A 25,952-nucleotide genomic window follows, 5' to 3' on the forward strand; every position below is an offset into this window, starting at 1 on the left:
CAGTTCGAAAAAATTAACGCTGGTACAGCACAGTTGTCCAATCATGCTTATTTCTGAGTCCATTGTGAGGCCGCTTATTCACACGTTTGTACGACGGAGCTGCCAAGTTGTAACCTTGCCGCTCCAGAAGTTTCTGACACCTTCCGCCAACTCGTGTTATTTGCACTCTTATTTCTTCAATACTGAGTGAGGTTTAACCAGCTGTTGAATCGAACGACCAAAGGCCTCGTTCTTACGTTTCAAACGATGGAACCGAAATGGTACGTTAGCTTTGCTCGGTAAAACGTAGTGCGAATTCCTCAGATCCAAATCGCGGTTCTCGGCGGGTGTAACGCGATCCGGAAAACATTTTCGCAAAGTGTCGTGCAAGTGGGTTTAACAGTTGCAGGAATTCGAAGGATCGCATCGTCGACGGTGAAACTAGAGCGACGAAGAAGCGTCGAGACACGTGAGAAAGGGGCAACGTGTCCGCGGAACGGAGTCCAGACCAGCCGAATGGCAAAGGCTGAAACCAAGGCTTGGCTGCAAACGTAGAAAAAGAGGAAGTTAGCATATAAATGAAATCCGCGAGGCCAAGTGAATATCAATGGGAATACCCGTCACTCAAGAGCCGAGAGCACACGCGATGCATTCCACGAGTTTTATCAGCCTCGGAAATATGCTGTAGGTAGGACCCACATATCCGATACGCCTTGCTTTCTCTCTCCACTATTATTGCGGGCCGATTTTTTCAACTAATTGTATTACCTTTCAATGGATCCTAAGAGAATAGTCATGAATGCGAAGACAGATTGACAGAGTGATGACTAACGATAAAAAAAGAATAGAAAACGAATATAAGTAGCTTGTTTCAACAAGAGATTTTTATTAATCGTGAAAGCGTGAAAAATGATTGAAAAATAATCACGAGTTCAGTATTGACTCTATCGAGAAAAATTTCATATTCTGGTTACTATATTATATTTTTATTTTATTTTTTAGCTTTTTACCATAGCCGAAAAATACGATTCTGGGTAAGAAACGAGAGGGAGCTTTGTAGCTGTAGCTAAAAATCAAGTATAACTGATATCTTGTAAATGTCGCGAGAATCTGATCGTAGCGCAGCAATAAAGTGATTTGTGATGTTACGTAACCGAAATAATGTAGAAAACTGAATAACCTGATTTGCAATTTGATGAATTGCAATGGTCAGAAAATTTTTTATTGACAAATACAAAATTCAAAACTAAGTATCATCATTTTACTAAAATCACTTGTTATTACTCTAACGAAATAGAATTAGAAAGATAGTGTCGCTGTAGTGAACAGAGTCTAACACGTGTGTAAAACATCGTTCGATTCGGGTGAGAGATTGTTCATTTTAGTGAAATTCTTTCCGTTGAATAATCGTACGCGAAGCGATTCCCTGATTCGAGTTCAGACTTTCTTCGAGATAATGTATTACAGCGACCTGCATTGCTTACAATGTGCATTGTTCGGAGAATCTTTCGACATTTGGATCGAATTCGTGGAAAGTCCATTTCGACTTCCTGAAAGTAATCCGGAAATCCTGTCACCTTCACACGGGTATCGATCTCACGATAACGCGATATTATAGTAGAAATTTTCACTTGCTGTGTAAACTGCGCCTTGTCTTCGTTGTCATTAAATTCTAGAATAAAAAAACAATGGAAGCAACAGCAAGTTCTGCAACCGAAAACGCCACTTGCATTCGATAGTCTTATCAAGTCTGCTCTGCCAGTATAAGAAGTCAAGTCTTATTCCGTCCGAAGGCTAGAATTACGGGCTTTCACTCCCACCCGAGTCAATCACGCCATGTTATACACGACACGCGTACATTTACGTCCATACCTCGGTCCGAAATCTCGAAGATATTGTTCCACGATCAAAAGGTCCGGTCAATTATTAAACGGATTAACGATTTTCTCCGGCGCGTTATTCGACCTCGCTTTAATCAGTCACAATCTGCTTAATATCGATCAACTGACTTTAGCGCACGTGTGGGCGTAACAATAAAAATTACGTCCGACGAGTATAATACTAAATCAATGTCGATAGACGCGCTGTTTTGAAATCTCCGCACTCGAGTCGATCCTGAATGGGAAAGCCGATTACTCCACTATATGTGTCATAATTGATCGGTGATCGCGATATGATCGATTGTTCGCTCTGGTAGATGACTGTCTAATACTGACGAAATCCGTATCACGAAGCAACCTTCTGTTTTGAAAAATGATCTACCAGTTACTTTTCGGTTGTGTAATGTAAAAAAAAAAAAAAAATAACAATGCGATGAAGAAGAATGGAAACAAGCACGTTCAAAATCGTAAAGTGAATTTAAGGGAATAGATAACCTTTAATTTCATATTAGATATCGAGTAATTTGGTAATTATCATCTGAATAATTCGTATGTAGAAAATACGTCGTCATCGATTCTTTGAACGGAACGGCATTTTTAATTACTTAAATTACCGTTCAAGACACTTTCTTGCAATTCAACTACTCGGGATCTTACCCACAGGCTACACGATAATGTGACATTGACCTCCGAATGACTGAAGTGTTGCTTTTACAGAAAGCGGTGATTATACCGAACGCGTTCGGAATTCCGCCATAATTAAAATATATCAACCTTTCCATGCATTTTTATTGCTTTCGCGGAGCGGAAAATGCAAATCGTACCTGCGAAAACGAAGTGAAGAGAAAGAGGCTCGAGTGGGTGCGTAGAGGCGAGTCTACATACCGCTCGTAATATTACGGGAGAAGCTTAAGCCCCCACTAATTAACGTTAATGGTAATTAAGCGTCGCGGGCTTACGCCGCGCCCGGCGACGTCGTCATTTACGTTGCGTTCCGCGTTGCGTTTCGCTACCGCTTTGACATACGACGCAAGTCCCAGGTCGTACGGTCCAACCCTACGACGTTGTAACCCTGCACGCATTAATTGAGAGTTGAATTTCCTCCATCTTAATGCCAGACGCTGCAAGAAACCGCCACGATGTTTCTCTCAACTGAAACATGGGGCTTTCCCTCATGCAATACGCCAACTAGTATGCGCCCCTCGTTTTATGATGGGGGAGGTGGTTGTTACTTTACCAAAGTACCCTATTACACCCCGTGGTTCAAAGGATTGTCTCCCTCGGAGCTATCGCTTAAACGAGCGATCATATTTACACCTTTTGGAATCCCTGCCTGCCTGCTCAACACTTGGCTTTTTTTCTCTTCTCTCTCTCTCCTTCTTTTTTCTTCCGCTATCCTTTTCACTCTAGGAACGCGTTAGACTGATTATGAATTAAGTTTTACTCATGCAGTGTGATATTCATGTGCTTGGAGCGCTTGGTAGACCGAAAAGGATAATCTTTTCAAATTTCATTACAAGACAGTCGTAAATAGAATATTTATAGAATTATCGTTATCGTGAGTTATATGCAGAAAGTAAAATGTTGAGAATCGAAAAATTAGCAAGGGCTGTCGAAGAGTAAGCGCTCAGTGAAAGAGACGACTTGCCATATTTTTGTATTTCGTTGTCTATTCGCTTGAACCGTGCGGATATCAAACTTTTAAAGAAATGATTTTTGACCGACTTCACAAAAGGAGAAAATCATCAATTCGTTGCGTATGTTGTTTTTTACTTTTCATCACTTTTGGTGATGTAAAAGAAGTATTCGTTTCGGTCGAAAATCACGTTTTCGAATCTTTAGAATCCGAAAAACAGGTTTTCGGAAAAATGTCGGTCTGTCCGACAAGCTCCCGCAATGATCTCGGAAACGGCTCCGTGTGATAAAATTTGAAACATAAAAAATTTTACCATCAGTTTTCATTCTTTATACTTTCTCTCACTAAGCGATTACGTTTTTCCCAATTTACGTATTTATTTTATTTTTTTTTTTTCAATCATTAATATTTTGTTTTCAGAAATTTTATTTCGATTCATTTTACTTTCAAAATTATGTCATTTGGGTGTCAAGTCCTCCACGGATGCACCGATTTGGATGATTGTTTGTTTTATCTGAAAGCGTTTGCTCCGCTGGTGGTCCTATGAAATTTTGAAAATCATACTGGTCCATTAACAGCTAGTTCTAGAAAATCCGAATTTTCATCCCAACACAACTTGTTGCCGTTTATACGCTGTTAATGATCATGTATATCGGTTTGGATGTTTTGAACTGGCAGGTAAAAAAAATGGAGCAGAAACAAGGGGTTCTTCGTATCACCTCTCTAAGGTGATAAAAAAAGAGAATTAAAAGTATACGTGAGGAAAATTTCCGAAAATATAACCACTTCCAAAAAATTACTCACAATCAATATGCCTTTGCTATAACAAGAATGAAATAATTTTTCTTTTACTTATGATTTGATGGATCATATTAAACTTTTGGAGTCAGTGCCAAGAAATATGCACGATTCACCTGAAAGTGAGTCTCTCGCAGGCAAGTGCCGACAGTATAGAAGACGACGCTCTCACAAAGTTCGAATGTCTACGGTATACATCTAACAACAAGTGGTAAATCTTTCAAGTCATGTAAAATTTCTATACGAAATATTTCTCGGCGCAGCCTGCCTGCCTCTAAAAGTTGAACTTCTTTCATCAAATGATAAGTAAAAACAAAAAAATTATTTCGCTCTTTTCAGAATAAAGGCATATTGAGTAATATTTTTTTGAAGTCGGTCATATTTTTTTTGCAATTTTTTTTTAATCCTGTCAGATAGCCTCCTGAATCCTACGATCCAGAATCCGCAGAAATGCAGAACCATGTAGAACGAGATTCGACGTCAGCGATACACCCACATGGCACCGTTTTAACGGCGCCGTTGCTGTTTCTTGGTAAAATAGGATACGTATTGCGAGACCCTCGTCGAACGATGCTAGCCATCGTATAAGAAAGAGAAGGAACAATAAAAACGGCGCACCTCGGGTGCGGAGTCAACCGTCCGTTTCGTTGTAAACAGACTCGCTTTCCTCAAGCGGAAAGAGTTCGCCTCTGCAGTGTCCGAGTCCTGTATTTGAACTCGAACGCAGTGATACGTGAGAAAACAATCTCAATGCCCACGCGTGTGCTCATAAAGGCGTGAAAATGGAACACATTGAATTTGGGAAGTGCTAAAAGACTTCAAGTTCAATACCCTCGCCACAACACCCGTCAAGAAAATCATCTGGGGTGGAGCAGTGTGGGTTCAAGAGGGCGAAAGGAGCAGTAAAAAAGGGCAGACTTACAGCGCAGCACGCGACACGTTTTCATCGTGACAAACGGAAGCTACGAACAGAGCCAGCTCAGCTCGACTCGTCTACGGGAATTCCCGTGCCGGCATAATCTGCTTGGAATAAGTTGACGCGCATATTCCGTTGCACCGTGAAATTGCACCGCGGTGCGATTTGTTCCCTCTTACTCGAGGCATCCGTCTGGGATCGAAATTGCGGAGTAAAGACAGTTTCACCTCGAATCCTTTCCCTCGTTTGCAAGCCACCCTTGCACCCCGAAATGTGCAAGTGCATATTCGTCCGACAGGAAGTTCGACGCGTCGCAGTGGGTTCATTCATTCGCTGTATTGGTCGGGCGTCGAAAGGAGGGAATTGGTAAGACACACCGGGAGCAGAAACAAGGGTTGTTCTCTCTTGATTATACGGGGGTGCTGCCTGCATACTGACTAGGGGTCCCGGCTGGCAAAGACCCTTCGCGCTCCACCGACTCCTAGGATACACCTTATCCCGTTTCGACGTCTAGCTTCACAGCTACAACATCGACCAAACGAAGCTCTCCTTGCACTCGCAAGTCGTACCGTCTGCCCTTCGCCAAACACATTTCAATTATCCAGTTCCAGTGCTTCGACTACTGTAAACAGTTTCGATGCAAGCAGTTTAATTCGTCAGTAATTCGACGTCGAGTGAAAAGCCTGGACGGAAAACGAATATGCATTTGCAGAGGCCCATCACCGATCGTTCCTTGTCATCGCGGTAGATTATGAACTGGTCCAGGATGTGAACCAGCACTCGTTAAAATATTGAACAAAGAAAAATGTTTCTGCGATTCGATTTCAACGGAAGTTCCTGCCGTTTTTGGATGTCATTTTTTTAACGTATCGCTTGGCGTCGTTCAGGATTCCCATGAGTCGACAGATGTCTTAAATCTCATTGGATCATAACAACTGACTCTGAGTCCACTTCTTTCCCAGCTGTGTGTAATAATCGCTGATGATTCACTAACGCCGAGCAGCTTGCGGCCGTTATGTAAAAAAGACGCTCGCCTGGTTCGTCACGAGAGAATGAGCAGGCGAATCGTGGAGACTAACTAAACAAGATCAAGGATATTGAGAAGAGCGACGCTGCAGATGCCGAGTGGAAAAAAGACATTCATATTGCTCGAGGAAGGGGGACTCAAGGATCTTCCTATTTTTCTTTGTCTCTCCTTCTTTCTTACAACAGGATACTGTCTTTGGCAGGCTCTGCGTGCGGGCAAACTCCGGTTGAAACTTGGTCGTCTAATGAATTTCATTAGGTCGTTGAGGACGCGCCTTCTCTTTTGTCGAGACGGCTTCCCTTTTCCATTTATGTTTATTAACACCACTGTTTTCTCAGCTCTGTATACAGGCTTACACGTAGTTGGTATACGCACAGGATAAGAACAACCTGTTTTGCCAGACAGCCGGAGAGAATGCCACCGTCATTTGTAAGATCTTATCGACCTTATTTTGGTTTCCAGTTTCGAGCAGCCCGGGGGGCGTGGGATGGATACTTCGCATTGGCATTGTGGCCCCTTATCTCCGTCTGAAATAAGGACTGACAAAACCTTACGCGCGGGTAAACTCAATGACACAAAACGACCCGAGTGTGTGCGAATGAAGGGCGTCGCATGCCAATCCCAAAATTCTACCATCCCGGGAAATTGCAAAAAACTTGAAACCCGGGTTGGCGGCAAATATGGATACGTGTGTATACCTATACGCAGAGCCTGCAGTATTCCACGTGAATCTGTTTGCACGAGTGTTTTATCGGTGTCACCCGCTGAAAACTGGATGATTTGTGATCTGTGAAAATTCCAATTTATGAGACGTGCGCACCACGAGTTGGCGCGTGTCTTCGGAAGACCCCGAGATCTTGCCGAGAGCATAAGGCGTTGGGAACGACTAGCCACGGTGTCTGCAAGCTACCTCGAGGATGTTGATGGATTTCCTGAGCGGTAAAACCACCAGACCGGAAGTTATTCTGTTCTCGATTGTCAAACCAGTAGGAAACGCTTGGCTTGGTTAAGAAACTTAAGCACACGACTGTCGCCCACATCAATCCTGTTGTATTCCTCTTCCGCCGTTTGTACGTTGTTCTTTATGACCATTAATTCCTGATGGAAAAGGTATCCTTGATAACGCGTGTATCGATGCTTTATTGCGAGCTAAAGGACACGTGGTAGCAATTAATCGAAGAGCTGGAAAAATTTGGTGTGCACATGAGTCAAATTTATGAGGGTAGAAATGGAGGAAAATGGGGTGAGGGGGTTAAACCGCGAAAGAATCATCCTCAATAAATTACTTGGAGTGGAATATCTGAGAGATTCAGAATCCACCGAGACGATCTCTCGGAGTCAGTCGTGCGAGCGACGCCGCGAATGACGGATGGCCGGGTCCCGAGCTTTGGGAGCTTTTCCTCGGTGTGTTCAAGACACGGACACGCGAAGCAGTTCCTTCATACATGCTGCAGGGCCTTAAACTATGGTTCAATGGTCCGAGAAAATCCAGGCCCCCTTTCGCCCCTCCGACATCATCCACCAGCTGCACATACGCGTTGTCTTTTCGGTAAATGGTTCCATTCCGTCAGCCATCATCCATCCCGCGGATCGGTACTCTCTTGCTCACCCCGTCAAGATTGCTGGAACCCGGACAGCGAGATCTGTCTCATTCCGTGCATCCTCCGTCGCAGCCTGGCCACGTCAAACGGCTTATGCACCCTGAAAGGGAAGAAAAACGATACGGATACCCTGTCGAAATGGTCGAAGCTTGACAAAAGTCGAGCTGTCTGTTGCAGTGAAGAGGGCAATGCGCATGGTGCAGCTCACGGTGTGTTGTGAATTGCACAGAGTATGTACGTGGAACAGGGTTCAGTGTATACCTTCTTTCGATTACCAGCATAGTATTCGCGACACAATGCCGCAGGCCAATCAATAGAGTGGCGTCAGCGGACTCGGCCGATGTTATTGGCTGCATTTTGCCGACACGAGAATATCCCGAGTTCGCGTCAGTGCAGCGCACCCGGCGTCTATCTGCGAACAACGTTCCTTCCAAGTCCGGCGCCGCGTGGCGTAATGGGGTTGTTCCTCCCCCCCGCGACACAGTCCTGAAGGAGTCTGACGGGGCGAGGAGGTAAGAACAGGGGAAAAATAACAAATAATCTTACAAGTTGGGAGGCGGGATAGCTGTTTGTTTTATATCGCGCTGTCGTTGGATAGCCAGCCAATCGAAATATCCCAGGGACGTTTCGCCGAGCTACGGTTCAACGGTAAGCAATATAGAAAATTACTATTTCATGTATATATATGTATATGTGGGTATTGGTATACGGTCGTCAATGAGAAAGTTTTTGTCAAAATTTCTTTCAATCTCGTCTGTTTCTCCGTCACGTCGTTATCGTTCAGGTTATGCAGACGAGTGTTTTCCGTGTCTATGCTGTTCGATATTTTTCTATCAACCTAACCTTCTTCTAAAAACTAAGATAGCTACAGATGGTTTTTTTGGTCCCAGTGCTTTAGAATCAGCGTGAGTGCACCAGGTTTTGTTGTAATGACTAACGAGATAGAGAGAACGGATAGTCCACTTCCTCGGAAAAGTAACCCAAGTTCACTATTTCATCTCATTGTACCTCGTCATCAACCGCTGGTGGTCTATAGGCTTGCAAAACGAGTTTCAGGCTTATTGATCTACTTTTACCCTTGTCAATCTTGAAAATTGAATTTGTTTATTGCAGAAAATATTCACAACGTAATTAAATGCTATGAGACGCGACAGAAAATATGCAAATTTACGTAACGCGCAACTCTCCCGGCAATTGAAAACTGATTGATGATCGACTAGACACAGGCTGACCTGAGGCGATAGCTTGCGTGTTAAAAGGTTAGAACAAGTTGACTCATTGAGCAATCAAGGAATGTCGCTTGCGGGGAGTCGTTAAATAAGCAAGTTTGTTGAATCATTGTGCAAACTCTGCATTCAGAATACTCGGCGAAACTTTTTCTCCGAGCGCACTCCGCAGACGCGTCGTCGTATCACGGGACCGTTTTCTCAGTAAACAAGTCATTATTCTCGGATGAAAAGTTCCCTTATCTCGTACTCGATTAGAGGGAGTACTATTTCGTCGGCGAGCATCGCGATACCCTTTTGTTTTAACCCCCAACCCTTGACGCGGAAGTTTAAAAGTTCCGAATTTACTTACTGCTCTGCGCTCTCTCCGCCATAATATTTTTTTCTATTTTTTACCCTCCCATTCTTTCACGGAGTTTATTAACACGGTACCGAGGGATGCTGAAAACTCCGAAATCGAGTACTTTTTCCCGAATCACTTCCGTACCTGATGAAACATTCCGATATCAGGGCTAACTGCAGGGGAGTGTCATCGACTCCCATTCACATAAGTCGTTACCCCCGGACGTACACGCGAATGCACTATGGTTCCGACTCTCCACGCCGACCCTGGGGCAGTATTTATATCGAACTTTGCCGAGGGAGGCTTTGATTTAACGACGAAACTCCTGCCTGCGCCGTTGTATCGAACCCACATCGCGCCCTGACTATGCAGTGTACGGTAAATTCCGAGAGGCTATTTACAAATTGAAATCGCAAACACATTTTAATGACAATCGCTCGGAAATCACACGAGATCGTTTGAAATCGATTAGAACCACTTGGAAATCGCTTGAAATCAGTTAAAAATCAGTTTGGATCGCTTGAAAATCATGAAAATACTTTAGATTAATTTGAAAACGTCTTAAATCATATTTAAATTGTTTGATACTACTTCGAATCCATTTGAAATTATTTCTTGATCCGCAAGTGAATAACCCGTAACATTTCGCGTAAGAGAGAATGGTGCATTTTTGTCGACCTTATAATCGATGTTGAAAAACCAAGAAAACGGCTTACAGCTGCATGAAATTGTTTGTTGTTGAAGACTGAGGTACAGTAGAAACAAATTTGACTGACCTAGATGAATGTTTTTATTTTCATAGTTTCAAGGAGATATTTAACAGCGCAATCCATTTGAACGTCAGTTGTTGATTAGACGGATAGCTGTCACTTAAAATTAACCGTTCGTTAGTTCCACCAACTAATTTCACGAGGGTCATTCGGCAGGATTATCCAAGTCTAAGAAAAGAAGGAATATTTAATAAAATCAATATCATATTCCATACTCAGTCTGACCATGCATAAAACTATTCTCAATAAATGCATAGGTTGAATAAATGGACGATGTGACGTCACTCGTGCTAAGTATATGTATATCTGTGATAAAAATCGAAATTTTACAATTGCATCTGCAACTTTGGGAATTTACGTTTATAACGGAAAAGTAAAATCACGACCTATTAATGTTTAAAAATACTCTTGCTCTATGCTTAGAACACGAAAACCATCGCTGGTATGACTTCTAGTACCTATGAAACTTTTTTGTTCAAACTTATGCGTAAAACTCGAAGAACGATCATCGATTAGAGTAGTTATACCGGCTGCAAACACATTTGCCGATCAGTGATCAATCAACCACGGAACTCAACGATTCGACCGAGATTTTATGTCGTAATAGCGCGAGAAAATGATTCCGAGTATAGATCTCTTTTTCGAAATCCCATGTCTATTTTTCCCGTGAACAACGTAACGACGTGCAAAAACGCTAACAGCCCTTGTGCCGGGGAGGGAGGAAGCTGCTGCAGTCTTGGCCGCCACCCTGTCCCTCTTCAGTAGTACGAACACGCGATGGTACGCCAAACTGACGTCATCGGGGCCCGAATGCTTCCGGCGGCAAACGGACTTTCACGAAGGTGCGGCACGGGAACCGCAGTCAGTCTATCGCTAGCCAACAAACTAAGTTGACGAATTTTATTCGCCTCGGCATTTCGAGTCGGTTCGTTTAACTTACCGATAAACCCAAGTGAAATTCCAGTGTTGCCACAGACTTGGTGGTTAATTTTCAATTCAATGTTTCAATACGGTTCTTTGCAAATAAATAAGAACAAATAGAAAACACGTGAGTTGTTGTACAAAGAAAAAAAAAAAAAAAAAAAGAAAAAAAGAAGGATAATAAAGATAAACAGAGGAGTTTATTTCATTTAATGTGTCAGAATACCTTCCCTCCCTTTTTCTACAAGTTTCGAATCTCAGCCGATCGAACAAACTTACAGTATAGAAAAATCGATAGTTATCGACAGGTTTAAATAATCAATCACGTCCTCGCGTAACGCAGTACTCGTCCATAGTCGGTTCTCGGTTGATATTGTTGTTATTATTATTCTCCAATTTTTACGTTGAACGACGTTTAAATCGAAGTTATCACGATTGAAAAATATTTTTTCAATCACCATTGCGAAATGAACAACAATCCAAGTGTTGTGGAAGTTGAGCTGATGCCTAGACTACCTTTAGACGCGGATCTCCAAAGCACCGGCAGATGACTGTAAGTAATCCAAATTAAATGGCACCCAGCTGATGATCGTCGCAGTCTACGCACTGTTTTCACTAGTAAAACCTGTACGCATAAATACTCATGGAAAGATAATGTAACAAGCAATTGAGACCCCGTATCACGGTTGTGGATAGTTTTTATTTTCATCAATTTTAATTAAGGAGGCTGATTGAGTACATTGACCATTTATGAAATTAATTATATTCGTAAGTTACGTAGATCTCTTTGAAAATACAAATAGAAAATGCTGGAATGAAGTTTACGTATCAATTCTTCGTTTCACATTGCTTAAAACTGAATCGCTTTTTTTTTCTTAACATGTCAGGGTCGTTAAATATTTAATTATACCACACGTGCCGATATCGACGACGATCAGCCAACGGCATTATTGAATTGCGTACTAAAAAAAATGAAAATCCGTTTGAACGACTTTGTAGGAAATAGTCTTCTGAATGAAATGAGCCATTGCAAAGTGAATTCGAACGAATATATTGAATTTTTAACCATTTAGAAGAAATTTGAAATGAGGAATCGATATCCAACCTTCTCTTTATAATTCTCATATTTGCGACCTTCACTTTTTTAAAGAGATCTTCATGGCTTACGAATATAACAATTTGACAGATACGCTATTTACGACTGTCTTGTAATAAGATTAATGAAAAGTATAAATTTTTGGCCCACCGACCTCCTTAAAAGAACGAAAACTAGTTTAAAAAAAATTTCAACTACTAATTGCATACTTTGATTAAATTTAATTTTGCGAATTTATTGCTTCCGTGCAATCGTCGTTCAAGTTAAATTCATTTCTAAACGTGTAAATTACCATCCAACTATATACTGTAAAGACATGCGAGAGTAAAATCTGGATTTTAATTAGTTTCTCAGCTGTGGGATAGCAGGCATTATACATAATATACTCATGCCGGTGTATAATGTACGTACATAATCTGTGGAATCGCGAAGTAAATTGAAGCTGCGTAAATTATCGTATAATTACAGTCATACGTACCTAATTCTAGGCTTGGAATGAGTTAAGAGGACCATTGACACCTGCTGACGAACGAGGCGCGGAGTTATTGTAATGAGCTGAGAACCAGGCCGCCTGATTGCACTGTTGCAGGGTTGAATACACTTCTCACTCCCACGCGATTAACTTAAAAAGGGGGAAAAACTGCAAAATTGGTGTTAGCACCCTGCGGGTGAAGCGATTTTCGTTGATACCGCGACAATGCGTGCAGCCATAGTGCGATAAAGCGGGATCGTCTCATTTCTTCCGTTCAGGTAATAATCGAATATTCATACGAACATTCATTGGGAAAACAGTCAAACACTGAGCGTGTTCGTTTGCTGTGCTCATATTCATTCGATTCGCAGCTATTATAAGGAGGTCGGGCAATGGTGATATTTTCGAATGCGATGAATCGAGCCAAAGCGGTCATATCCCGTTATGGAAATTTTGTTGAAATTCGTTTTAGTCGTCCCAGAGTTGAAATTTATGTGCATAATATTTTCCATGCATATATGCATATATAGATATGCCGGGGAACAAAGTATTAATTATAGGTCAAATACCGTGACGTAATTATGATAAAGGAAAATGAAACAGAAAAGAATATCTGCACGCAACACGAATCTCTAATAAACGTTTAAATTTTCCGGCCATAGGTTTGGTTGTTTTCTTTCATTCACGCGATATTTTATGTATTTTTATTGACATTTTTCAACGGAAGTCCTTTGAGTGGTCTGAAATTTTGTAGCAATGGCGTATCATGCATGGTATTGAATACAGCTAATTTTCAAATTCAAGGACAAGCAGCACTGGTTCACATTATTTTTTTTTAATTATCGAGGACAAAAGATCGCATTAACCACGTCGATGATACATTCCACAGAAACTCAAATATCATACACATCCTCGGACAAAATTAGAATATTGACTGACTTTTCGATAATATTATTCAGTCAAGGTTCAAAACTTCGCCGGGCTAATTGTATGGGTTGTATATTCAGTTCCGTTGAAACGGTACAAGAGATTTTTCTTCTCAACGGAGATAATTCGATGTGACGTTGAGTGATTAAAATGGAAGCAATGATTTCTCAAATCCAATGAATACAAAAGATCGGTGAATACCAGATTTTACTCGTTATAGTTTCAAATATTTGCACTGAAATCTGCGACATATTTAGAAAAATTTCGTACTTAACGTCGCATAAGCAAGTTCTAAAAATTCAAGCTGCCGTTCACGCTCTTGCAAACTTTTTCCTCATCGGTATAACTTCGTACACAAAATATAAAATTTGACCAGAGAATAGTAATAAAAATTAACCGGTTCCTCGTTTTTCACCCACATGTCAATGTTAATTAATACTTGATCTGAAGGTATACGGTCAACGTCGATAAGCTCTTTGAAATCAACGGATTATAAGAAACTGAAAATTGAATTGGTAAGAAAGAAAGACTTGGATCATCCTATCTACCGTATGACATTCTCCGATGTGATTCGGGGGATAAAACCTGTCGACAAAAGATCGTTGATTGGATATTTTCGTATGGGACAATCGTGAGAAGATGACGTACGCCTGAGGCTGTAATAAAAAGAATCTGTCGAACGTCGGCAGGCAGAGTTCGAACGTTTAATTGACGGTTGACTAACCAATTGTGAGACACAGATGACTTCGAGTTTAAATGCCGCGTTACGCACCAGGTTTGTCCTCGAAGCCGACAACGGCGACAAGCGCATACCTTACACGTGTACGTATTAAAAAATATTTGGCGGCTGCACGCCTCTCGATAGCTAAAGACCTCTCTCTTTCTCTCTGCGTCACTTGTTCCTCGTCGTCATCGCTCCCCCCTCCTCCGGAACGCGAGGCGGATAATGTGTACAAATAAAATTAATAAAACTCGGCGAGGAGGAGGCATACATCCAATTCTCGACAAGGTTCTAAAATTAGAGTCCATTTCACGCCTGTCATCTCCGTACCCTGCCTGCCTCCTCCACCCTCTCCCCCATCTCCTCATTTCTTCGCCCGTTGGAATCCTTTATTCTTGTCACCTTCTCCAGTCCGGCCTCATGATTGGGAGCCGCGTGTATATTTAGACACGGTTCAGGACCGTGCTGGATAATCAGGTCTCAGGTACCTAAGAATTGATGAATAAACTCCCCCTTTCCGAGTGAAGAATCGATAAACCCCATCGTTGCAGTTTTGATCCCAGTTTGAACCGCTAACACCTCGAATCTTGTCCCAATTTAAGGTCAGGACAAAGAGTGCGGAAGATGAACAACTTTTCTCACCAATTTCTTTCAAAATACGCACAATTTGATGACCTTGAAAATTTCTGCACCCGCAAAATTAAAGTTATTTAGCAAGCTGTAGCTTCTCCGCGATCATTTTGAGAGCAGAATTCTATGGAATTTTTTATTCCGCGTTCAATTATCTAGTGCCGATATTATTTGATTTTTTTCTCTGTGTCTTCGTTTCTCATTCGACAAAAAATCTTGAAAAAAATTTCGACGAGTCCTCTGTCCTCAAAGATACTTCGCGCTTTCGCGCAACCATTGGATACGTAATGCTGACAGTGAATTCTGCCCCATATTCTGTGAATGAGTTATACATGTATAGTTACAAGTTAAAAAAACCATACTACTTGGTGGCTTACTGATTTAGCTTAAAACAGACTTCGCGTCCGTCTTAATAAAAACAACAAATACCCGTAGTTGATGATCGAATAAGGCATAAAAAAAAATCCATTCGAATTTTTGCTTCCCAAATTAATTTTTGCAGATTCAGAAATCTTGCGATTAAACGACTTCATGATTATTCCATCTCTATGCCTGCCACTTTTATACTGCCTTTAACAATATGTTTCGAAAAAACTCTGCAAAGTTTCAAATTTAGGGGTCAAAAATAGCATTCTCAAAGCAAAAAAAGAGAAACGCTCAATTAATTCATTTAACCAACGAAATCGAGATCAATTTTCTTCTTCAATTTTAATTTGCACCTATTGCATGTCCGTCCTCCTTTCCTCGCGCCGACCAGATTAAAGTGCGGGTGGATATTATCTCGGATGAAAATTTTCTACAGTCTTGAAGCTGAAGCTGCAGTCAAAGTCAGCCACATGGCTCTCTGATGCTCGGTCAAGGTGAGTTAACCAGACCTCGGTTATCCTCGTTTGGATATTTTTAAACTCCTTGGTATTTCGAGTCCCTGAATTTCGGTTCCCGTCCCTGCCACCCAAAGAGCAATGAACTAAGCGAACGGTTCGAGGGCCTTAAGATTAGAAAAGGCAACCACTTTTGGAACACCTAAGTAGTCGACGCCACAACTTACTCTCCGCGGTACAGATTGCCGCTCGTTATTTCTTTGAAGTTCTTAATTGTGACGCGAAGCCTGCTTATCGATTGAACGCAAATAGCTAATTTCAATCAGCTTCGAGCAACTCTAAAATTTCACCGTTATGAAGTGAAGGATTATTATTGGCCTTAATTCATTTCCGTTACTGTTACTTCGTCCTTACTATTTTTACTCGAGATTCTCGCGTGAGGGTGAACTTTGCTCAGCAAATTTTTGTCCTTTCAGGATTTCAGAACTCGCTGGATTTACTCTCATAAAACTAAGATTTAACTTAAAAAAAAACTCTCACAAAGACCTGCAACCGTATTCAAATTATGAAATAATTTCACCCGACTTAGAATGAACGTCGTTGCCGGACGTTATTGCGTATTCGGATCTCGGAATAACGAAATATATTCAACAGTTACTGATCTGTACGATGATTTGTCTGAAATGACAGAATTGAATCATCAGTGAAGATTGAATAAATAAAAATTTAGACAGTTGTTTTGCCTTGTTCTCTTCTTAACAAAAACCTGTCCGTACCGTGATGAATTTTTATTTACTCCCACCTATCACACTGTCATCGTCAACCTTGTATTATTTACGCGTAAACAATCTTCCGTTTCAATCTTCTGTCGCGACCCCGCGTAACCTGTCACGTGAGAATCCTCCGTTAAAAATGAAAATAATAAAACCCGAGTAACCCAGAGCTACGAATATCGTCATCTCGAATTCGATTCTACAAGCCACCGTTCCGCAATTAATTTTCCGTCCGCTTGGACAGATTTTTCCTACCTTCTTTCTCCTTCTTCTAATCGTTCGAAAAGATGGCTCAACCGCCATCGCAATTTCTGCGAAACAATCGAAACACCTCGCAGCTGTTTTGCGCGCCCCGCGAGGAGAAAAGTTTCCCTCGGGCTGTACGGAGCAAATTTGGGGTTGCGAAAGCCATATCCGAAGCCCGGTGACGCGGCAACAGAGGGCTACATAGGGGGTGTGGCGAATCAGCATAAACTTAATTACCCCACTCGCCTCTACTTTCCTTTCTTGAGCCAGTCAAGCCCGCGGCAGCGGCCCAGCCGGTAAGACGCCAGTCGTGAACGGGGCTGCGAGGGTTGCGGGTATTGATCGAACCGGCGGGTCGCCGCGACGCTGGCGTCCCTTCCGCCCGCCCCGCCGACCCGCCGACCCGTCGACCCGAAGTCGCGACGCCCGACGACCGACGACCGACGACGACCGACGCGCAACAGCGTTCTCCGATTCTTGATTCTTATTTGCGCGGTTTCAGGGCGGCTGGCTGTCGGGGGTTGGGACGCCTCCAAAGTTGGGGTGGTTGGATAGCGATGTCGATAGATTTTATTAATCTTATCCCGAGATAGGATAGGAGCACCGCCTATGACCACTGCACCACTCTTTGCCACCGTTATTTTATATGTTTTACTGGCTTACACTACGTACTGTAAATTAGGGGTGCGCGAAGAGCGGTCGAATCGAATGGAATATTCGTGTTGTATGTATACTCTTTGAAAATAACCAACTTGTGCCTACATCTCTGGACAAACCTCGTCAATCAACAACGAATTAACACTGTTTCTTTACTTTTCCTATCTTACTTCGTTTATTATAATTAACTTTGAAATATGGATTTTCTTCCCGCGGACTCAGTTTGGTCCTTTAAACTATTCATCCGAGCCAGACCCTTACATTAAACAATTCGAGTATTTGAATCAGAATTCTAGCGGCTAGAATCATTCAAATTGAACGGCTGCTCGACAATGTACAGCCCTTAAAAGTCACCGAATGCTATTCTGTGCTAACCACTACAAACGGATTCCGTCGTTAATCGAGGGGTTCGGTGCCAATTGAACTGAAAAGCAAACTGTTCGAAACATTCGAGTTATTCGAAATGCGGATTACTCGAGAAATTCGAATTATTACTGCACTATAAATGTCTTCGATGATTGAATTCCGTACGAAAACATAACATGCGGGTATTACTAAACGGAACTGTTGGATAATCAATTATTTAAAAAGCAATGTTGACGGTGATTTAACAGTTTTGTACCATTTGCGTCGGATGGCGACGGACGGTACTAAAGTCGCCAATAATAGGGCATCTACCCTGTTCGTGGATCGCGTATTCACCAAATTACTATGTTCGTAAGCTACCGCGATGAGAAAATATAAAATACTAGTTATACTTCGATTCGTTTTAATCGCTTCACAATGGTTAAAAATTCAGCAGATTCGTGGGATTTCTCACGTTATTGAGAAACCTGTTTTTGCACTGAAACACTCTTTTCATTACCCATTATTGCATCCTGAGATCTTTAATCGTTCAACATTGCACCGACATCGATTATCGCCAACAAATAACGTTATAATCAATTTCTAAGCTTCTATATGTAATATTTACAACTGTTATTATTTTTTTAAGCATCGAAGTTGAATTTACAGCTCAGCTTACGAATGCTTTAGGAAAAACTGCAATAAAATCGTTTTCTTTTGGTAACCTTTGATCCTTGCACGGTGCCCAGCTTTTAAATGATTCGCTTAGTATGCACGCTTGTAGAGTAAAAATCGACGTACACGCGATCCTCTCCGATTCTTTCTCCCATACGAATTCTCGGTACCGTAAGATATTCGTAAAACAAGACCGAATGTGCCGTCGGATTCGGTGTCAGTCGAGCTTATCTTTCGTATTTTGCATTTCGTACGTGTCTTTTATTTTCTTCTTACTCTACGTCTCCTCGTTTTCTGAAGAACCTTCGCTTCGCGTTCTCCCCCCATCTCCACCTGTACAACCCTCGCCCCCCTTGCGTATTCCATTGAAAATACTGACGTCTCGCCTCGCGGTTCTTTTTTCCCTCTCGTGCGCGCTACAAGACACGTAAACGGGGGTTCACCCATAAATCCTTGAAATGGAATGTACCACATGTGCCCGTGGTATCTTCATCCCCCTCCCCACCGCCCTTCGCCATTTTCTTTTCGTGACACCGGGTGACTTTTCTACGCGACCCAGGAGCTGGAAGCTCCTTCCAAATTATGCTCTTCACGCTCTTCGTCCTTTCTAAACCCCGCGGTGAAAGTCGACGCATCGTTACCGGCGGGCTGCTTCTTCCCCTAATAATGCACGCGAAATTACTGCTCTTTGACAGCCAGAGAGAAAAGCAACGATCAAGTTCTTTGAGCCGTCTTTTTACCGCTGTTTGCAAGCGCAGCTTTAAACAACCTGAAACAAACATCGCATCTCAAGCCGGTCAATTCTGTCTATAAACTCGAATCAGGCTGAGGACGTTTAAGAAATATTAAAATACTGCGTGTTTGATTGTTTGAAGTAAAATAAACATGACCGTTTACCCGATCTAATTAGAAATGATTATTTTTTATACACTTTTGTATACCTAATTTCGTATTGACTCGTGTGACAACCGCCTATCTCAAATTTGCCCCGATTCTTTCGTCACCTTTTTCGTATTCTTACCCCATTTCTTTTTTTTTTTTTTCTTATTCTCTACAACCTTCTTCCCGCGGTAATGAATCCAAGGGTGGTCACCACGAATCTGTGCCCAAATTGGCAATAGATAGGCCCGGTTACTTTTTAAGGTCCGTCCTTGCGACATTCTCAGGCAAGCCGCGGCGTATTCCTGAGGTTTTACGATCGCCTGTCGCCCCAAACTCTCTCATCCTGCCAAGATTTTAATCTAACTTCTGTCGTAAAATGCGATCACGCTTCTCCAGCGTCGCGACGCCGCTCCACGTGTCGATTCCCACGCCTTTCCGTATCTATCCAAAATTCTCTACGCTCGTTTATACCATTTGTGTTTTCATACAATAACCCACGGTGTTCCAATATTCATGAAACTGGCCTATTTTACCCTCTATCAACGGCGTTTCCTCTTCTTCGAGATATTAACATGTTTTCGTTGCTCCGCTGCGGAGCGTCGCGATTCAATTTCGTCGGACAATATATTTGTTCGAATTTCGTACATCTTGAATCGTGTGAAAGGGAGGAAAGTTTTCTATTGAAAATTGTCACCCTTCCCGAGCAAAACTTTCGACTATACTCCCTCTGGGTTGATATTTTCTTTTCTGTTGTATTGTTCACTTTTTCGCGCATATATGGCAAACAAGAAAAGAATTATAAAATCTTGGATTTGTATAAATTTCATGTTTTATGCGACTAATTGACAGCTTTGTTTCTGTGTTGAATTGACACTAAGTTTCTTAAAAAATGTTTGAACCCCAAAAGAACTCCACAAAAGTTGAGTAATTATTTGGAATTCGTAAGCCCGTTTATAAGGCTTCAGCGTAAATATTTGTTGGAATTTTATAAAAACAAAATTACCATCTAAATTTGTTGAAAAATTCACAGGTTAAATTCAACAAGTTCTCCCTTAACGAACTCCAATAAACACGAAGCACTAGCTTGAGATTATTTTCCTTTCAAATTGTAACTTTCCAGTGAAATGTTTGAAAAATAACTCATCTAAACGATCTCGAACTTTCCGAGAAAATTTCTCCAGAGTTCGACATTTGGGTGGAAATATATGCAGGTCCGTGTATTCATCGATCGTACTGTACGCAATACGTGCAGTGGGTACAATGTACGCATATACAAAACCCATACACATACGCGCAGTCCTAGATTGTAGTAAACGATTTTTCTCGCGAAGAGTAATAAATCTAGACGTGCAAAACTCGCGTCAGAATTTACCTTTTAAACCGGCAAAGTTCCAACGCGTGCACCAGCAGTGGCTAGGCACGTATCTCTCGCAGCATGCTTTGCATACCGCCATCTTCTAGCTATACAGCTCCCTAAAATTGCCCGGAGACAAACAACCCGCGACGCGTTGTCTCAAACCGTGTCAAAGTTAATCACCGACATGAACGTTACGACTGAATAAACGAACACTGGCAGCCCTCTGCAGACCCCTTACTGAAAGAAAAAAAAGAAGAAAAAAATGTTTAACCGTGAATAAAGGCAACAGTGCGGGTGTAGCATATTTCTAAATTAAGGAACTTACGTGTATTTGGCCGCATCCGAGCCAAGTCCGCGAGAAATTTCGTAAAGAAAATAATATTATTCCTGACATTTGCTGTCACGTCACCAGAGCTGGACTGACATCCCATCACCCAAAGACGAGGCGTCATCCCTGCGCGTCATGAATTCATATCTCCGGATAAGAAACCGCAAAAGTACATTGAAGCGGCCGAAAATGATCATGAATTATTGTTGCCTCTAATGCTTTAGAATTTCGAAATTTCGATAGATCGGTTTATCGGTCTTATACGCATACATAATTGCCTCTAGTTGATAATACGAAATAGTATCAAACACTTTTAATAATATAGCAGGGTTGTCTTCTCTCTTCCATTTATTCGATGTTTGATACATGTATATATGTATACATTGTAACGTTCTATGACGTTGCAAAAATTAGTAAGGATTCGTGAGCTTATTTGATGAGACGAATTAAAGGCGCAAATAAAATGTTGTGAAAAAGCTTTAATAGCAGAGTACGTGTTTCTAGTTTAAAGTCTGAAAGAAGACTGTTTTTATAATAATGTTGGTTGACGCAGCAACCTTATTCTTTTTAAACACGTAAGAGGTTTATAAACTTCTTTTATCTATGATGACTACTAGATCATTAAAAGGGGGTAAGAAGGGTGATTTCACCCTTTGTTACAATATATATATATATATATATTGTTTATTTTTTTTTCTCTAGTTCCGATACATTTTTCTCCTTCACTCTGTTATTGGAGCAGCGGTTAAAATTTCCCGAAACTCGACGCGCCGTCCGCGACGTGCGAACGACTGTTTTATCGCTGATTTTACGCGATTTCAAGTACGTACTTATAAACTCGATAGCCGTGAATGTATATGTACATTTTCACTCACGTGGTTGGCTTCGTTTATTACTTTCAGGGCTAGAGAAAGGAAAAACGAAAATAAGTGCATGACTGTTTTCTCGTTTGTACGGAGATATTATTTCAGGCTCTTGTAGATTACTTCACTTTTATCTTTTATCGGCGGGGGGACGAAGATTGCATAGGTCGATGCAATAAAAGTACAGGACAAATATACACAGTGTGTATGTGTGTGGACTCATGGAATATTTATGAGGGATGACTTAGCGTAGATAACTATACGTAAGATCTGCATACTAACCGTACAAGTTTATAGCTTACAAATTATGTCATTTTGTCAGCTTTCCGCTTTATTCGTTTCTCTATGCGTTCAACGTTTCTGAAACCGAGAGCAAAAATGAATGCAATAGAAACACTTTTTACAGATCAATCATTCGAAAAAGCTGCGGTTCTTGCTGAAATTCGTGGTTGCGATAATCAAGAAAATAACACTCGACTCGTAGCATGTTGTCAAAATTGCTCAGAATGTCTCGAAACCTGGGATCAGCTGGTAACCATGCAAATCAACGACAGGCTAAAACAGTATAATAATATGAAGTCTTGACACCTGCTTGAGGTAACTGTGAACCGTCACTCCGCATGCAGCACACACCTCATAATACATCTCTGTCTCCAATGCTAACCGAGCATTTAAGCAAGAGTGACAGATTGTGGAAACTGCGTAGTTGGCGGTGTCTCGGTGACGATTCCGTCAACCGAAAGACCCGTTGTGATTTCTTTCTTTTTCTGTCTTATGCAAAGCATCGCGAGGCCTGCTTTTGAAATTTTCTTCGCAGCCGGACTTCCAGCTGTCCAAGTAAATCACTGCGTCTGTTTACGGCGCGTAACAGTTTCGCAACTTATCAGCCTCCAGACTCGATGCAAATTCATAATTGATCATGCAGGCGAGCCTAAAAGCCGCGTGAATGAGACCCGGGACGTTGATTCTTCGTTATGACAACAATTCTGCCCGGCTGCCCGTTTATCTCAGAATAATTAACATAACAAAAAAAACGGTTATGAAGATCGATCGATTCTCAAGCGTCACAATAATGCGTCCTGCCTTACGTAATTTTCGCTCTTACAGTTTTTACAAGTGTAACGGTTTTTTTTTTTTGAGGTTCAACCGATACGTTTTGATTTTATGTTATATTAGAAATCTAGATATATTCAATAAACAAAATACATTAAATCAGGAGGAAACAATGTAGAACACAGATTTATTGAGTTTTGGTATAACCTTTTAAAAGAACAGGCAATCATAGAAAATCTCATTCACTCTTTCATTCACACGTTAAAATTACTCAATGCGATTACCGACGTTTTGTATATAATTATTCTGGTAAAATTTTTGTACCATATTAACGAAAGACTGGCTCTCTTTTCCTTTATGCTTCAAATTTAAAAATGATTCTAGTGAAAGAATGAATCTACTGACAAAGGACTCTAAATTATGGTGAGATTACAATAAAGTTAACAGACGAAGATATAAAATACTGACTTAAGAAGGCTATTACAGATTTGTGGCACAATCCACCTACAAATCAGTAATGAAACGATGACTTAGCTCGGAATATCTCTGATGAAAAGAGGTGGCCTAACGGCTCCGTAGATGATCATGGATGTTGAAGTTCTGGGATATTCCTTTTATAGAATCGGTCTTCACCGATTATACTGCGTGGTCGTTCGTCGATCAGATATTTGGATTTGTTCTTTAGGCTCACAGGCTCCGAAAGATTGGGATTCCGTTGGGTTACACTTCTTGTATGAATCGTCGTCTCAAATTTGTTTTTTTTTTACTTGTTTTGTTTTCCCAAATGTTAACGAAATTATAAGAATGTGAATATGACAGGACTAGACTTTATATCGACCGTTCGCTTCGACCCCGGTTCGCAGAGAGAGAGAGTTACACTTATTTCACCGGATAGGTGATCTTGACCGACGTGACACCTAGAGTTAAGCGTTTGCCCTTTATTTTGAAACGTTGTATGTGCTTAAGGCGCGTACATACGAATTACTTTATATTCTATGTGACTCGCATGTAATATCGTTACATCACCCCCCCCATTTTCGAGATTGTTGTGAGAACGAAAATATCGAAAATTACTCGTTATCCTATATTTGCAGTAAAATCTAAAAACCTCTCTTTAAATTACTTCTTACTTATCAATCATTCAATCCATTCATCCTTCATCATTCATCATTAAAATTATCATTTTAAAATCTAATCACATTTTCTTTTAGCAAACATTTTGTTTAACTGGACTTACATCTAAAAAATTCTATAATCTATGCATGTTGGACTTATTAGAACATTTGAAGGATTCATGACGAGTTTTTCGTGAATTTTCATTACAAAAAATTATCTGTTATTTAGCACTTGGATTTGTGGGCTGATAATATTTGCGTAAACTCACACGATTGAAAGTTCCCAAGTTTTTGTTTTTATTTTTTGTATCTATTAAATTATATGCATTTTCATTAACTTTTTTGTTTATTTTGTACGGACCTTTAAACAAATGGAAGAATTTGTGTGTTAATTTATCGATAGCGGAGGATGGATATGGTACACGTAGTAAAACTAGATCTCCTTCATTTAAAATTACAGTTGAAATTGATTTTTGATTCCGGCTTCTATATTCAAAATTTTTCTTCAAGTTTTCTTTGGCTAACAATATTTTAATATCGTGACTATTTTCAATTCTGTCTGGAAATTTTACAATTTTTGTTAATTCATCATGCGCTGTTTTATTAAAATGAAGTTCGTATGGAATAAAACCGGTGCTATGGTGTGTTGTTAAATTTAATAATTTTTCGATTTCTTTGACATATTTTGCCCATCTAGTATGCTTATCATTGCAGAAGGTACGGAAAAATCTCTAATCACCTTGATTTTGTCTGGGTTGGGACTAACTCCCTCAGGTGTTATAACGTATCCGAGAAATGCGATTGACTTCTTACAAAAAAGTGACTTATTTAGACGAAGTGTAAAATTGTGTTTCATTAAACGATCAAATATTAGGCTTAGGTGTTTCATATGAGAATCAAAATCAGTTGAGGTTATTAAAAGATCATCTATATAACAAGTCAGAAAGGAGGTAAATTCATTACCTAATGCCATATTTAGGGCACGTATGAATCCACTTCCTGCCGTCTTGAGACCAAATGGAATTCTGCAAAAATGGTATAAAGTGCCACCGTGTAAAAAAGCTGTATATTGACGTGAATTTCTCTCTAGCGGGATTTGCCAATATCCATGTGTTAGATCAGTAGATGTCATGTATTTTACACCATGATATTTTCTTAATAATTCATTTATTGGTGGTGGACATTCGTTATCAGACTCAATTATGTCATTTATATATCTGGCATCTAAACATAACCTCACTCCATTCTCCCTCTTTTGTACTATTCGCAATGGATTGCAGTATTGACTATTTGATCTTTCTATAATTCCTGCTTGAAGCATTTTCTTTATCTCTGCATCTACTGCTTCTCTAAGTTTAAATGGTACCGGGTATGATTTTTTAACGATTGGCTTGTCTTTTAGTAATTTGATAGAGTGTTCATAAATGTTTGTACATCCGGCTTTCTCTGAAAATAGTTTTTCATATTTAATTAGCAATTTTTCCAGCTCAACTTTTTGCTCTTCACTTGTACCCATAAGATTATTCGCGATCGACCGGACAGATTCGAAAAAGTTTTGATCATTTGTTTGAGATCTTGTTACTTGAATTTGTTCTATTAAAATTGATTCGATATTTTCATCCAATTTATCTTTAAAAAAATTGTGATCTTCCGATTCTACTGTTTTCTGGCAAACTAAATTCTTTTTGTAAAAATTATGGTCTTGTGATTCTATTGTTTCTGCGTTATTTTGTTCATGTTCGTTTACATTTTGAAATACAGATTCATTACATTTTATATTATTTTTTACACACATCAAATTTAGATTTTCTAATTCATTATTTCTCGGATTATCTCTTTGATCTACCGATGCAATTTTATCAAATTCACTTATTGCTACACATATATTTTCCTT

The 25,952-nt window shown here is 40.5% G+C and overlaps 1 protein-coding gene across 9 annotated transcripts in view; it reads left to right on the forward strand.

Annotated features, from left to right (window-relative positions):
- The window catches only part of LOC124185513 (protein Fe65 homolog), a 193,346-nt gene that overhangs the window by 151,806 nt on the left and 15,588 nt on the right, over positions 1-25,952 (forward strand). The window lies entirely within an intron of this gene.

This window comes from Neodiprion fabricii, chromosome 6 (assembly GCF_021155785.1).
Source record: "Neodiprion fabricii isolate iyNeoFabr1 chromosome 6, iyNeoFabr1.1, whole genome shotgun sequence".
NCBI lineage: Eukaryota > Metazoa > Arthropoda > Insecta > Hymenoptera > Diprionidae > Neodiprion > Neodiprion fabricii.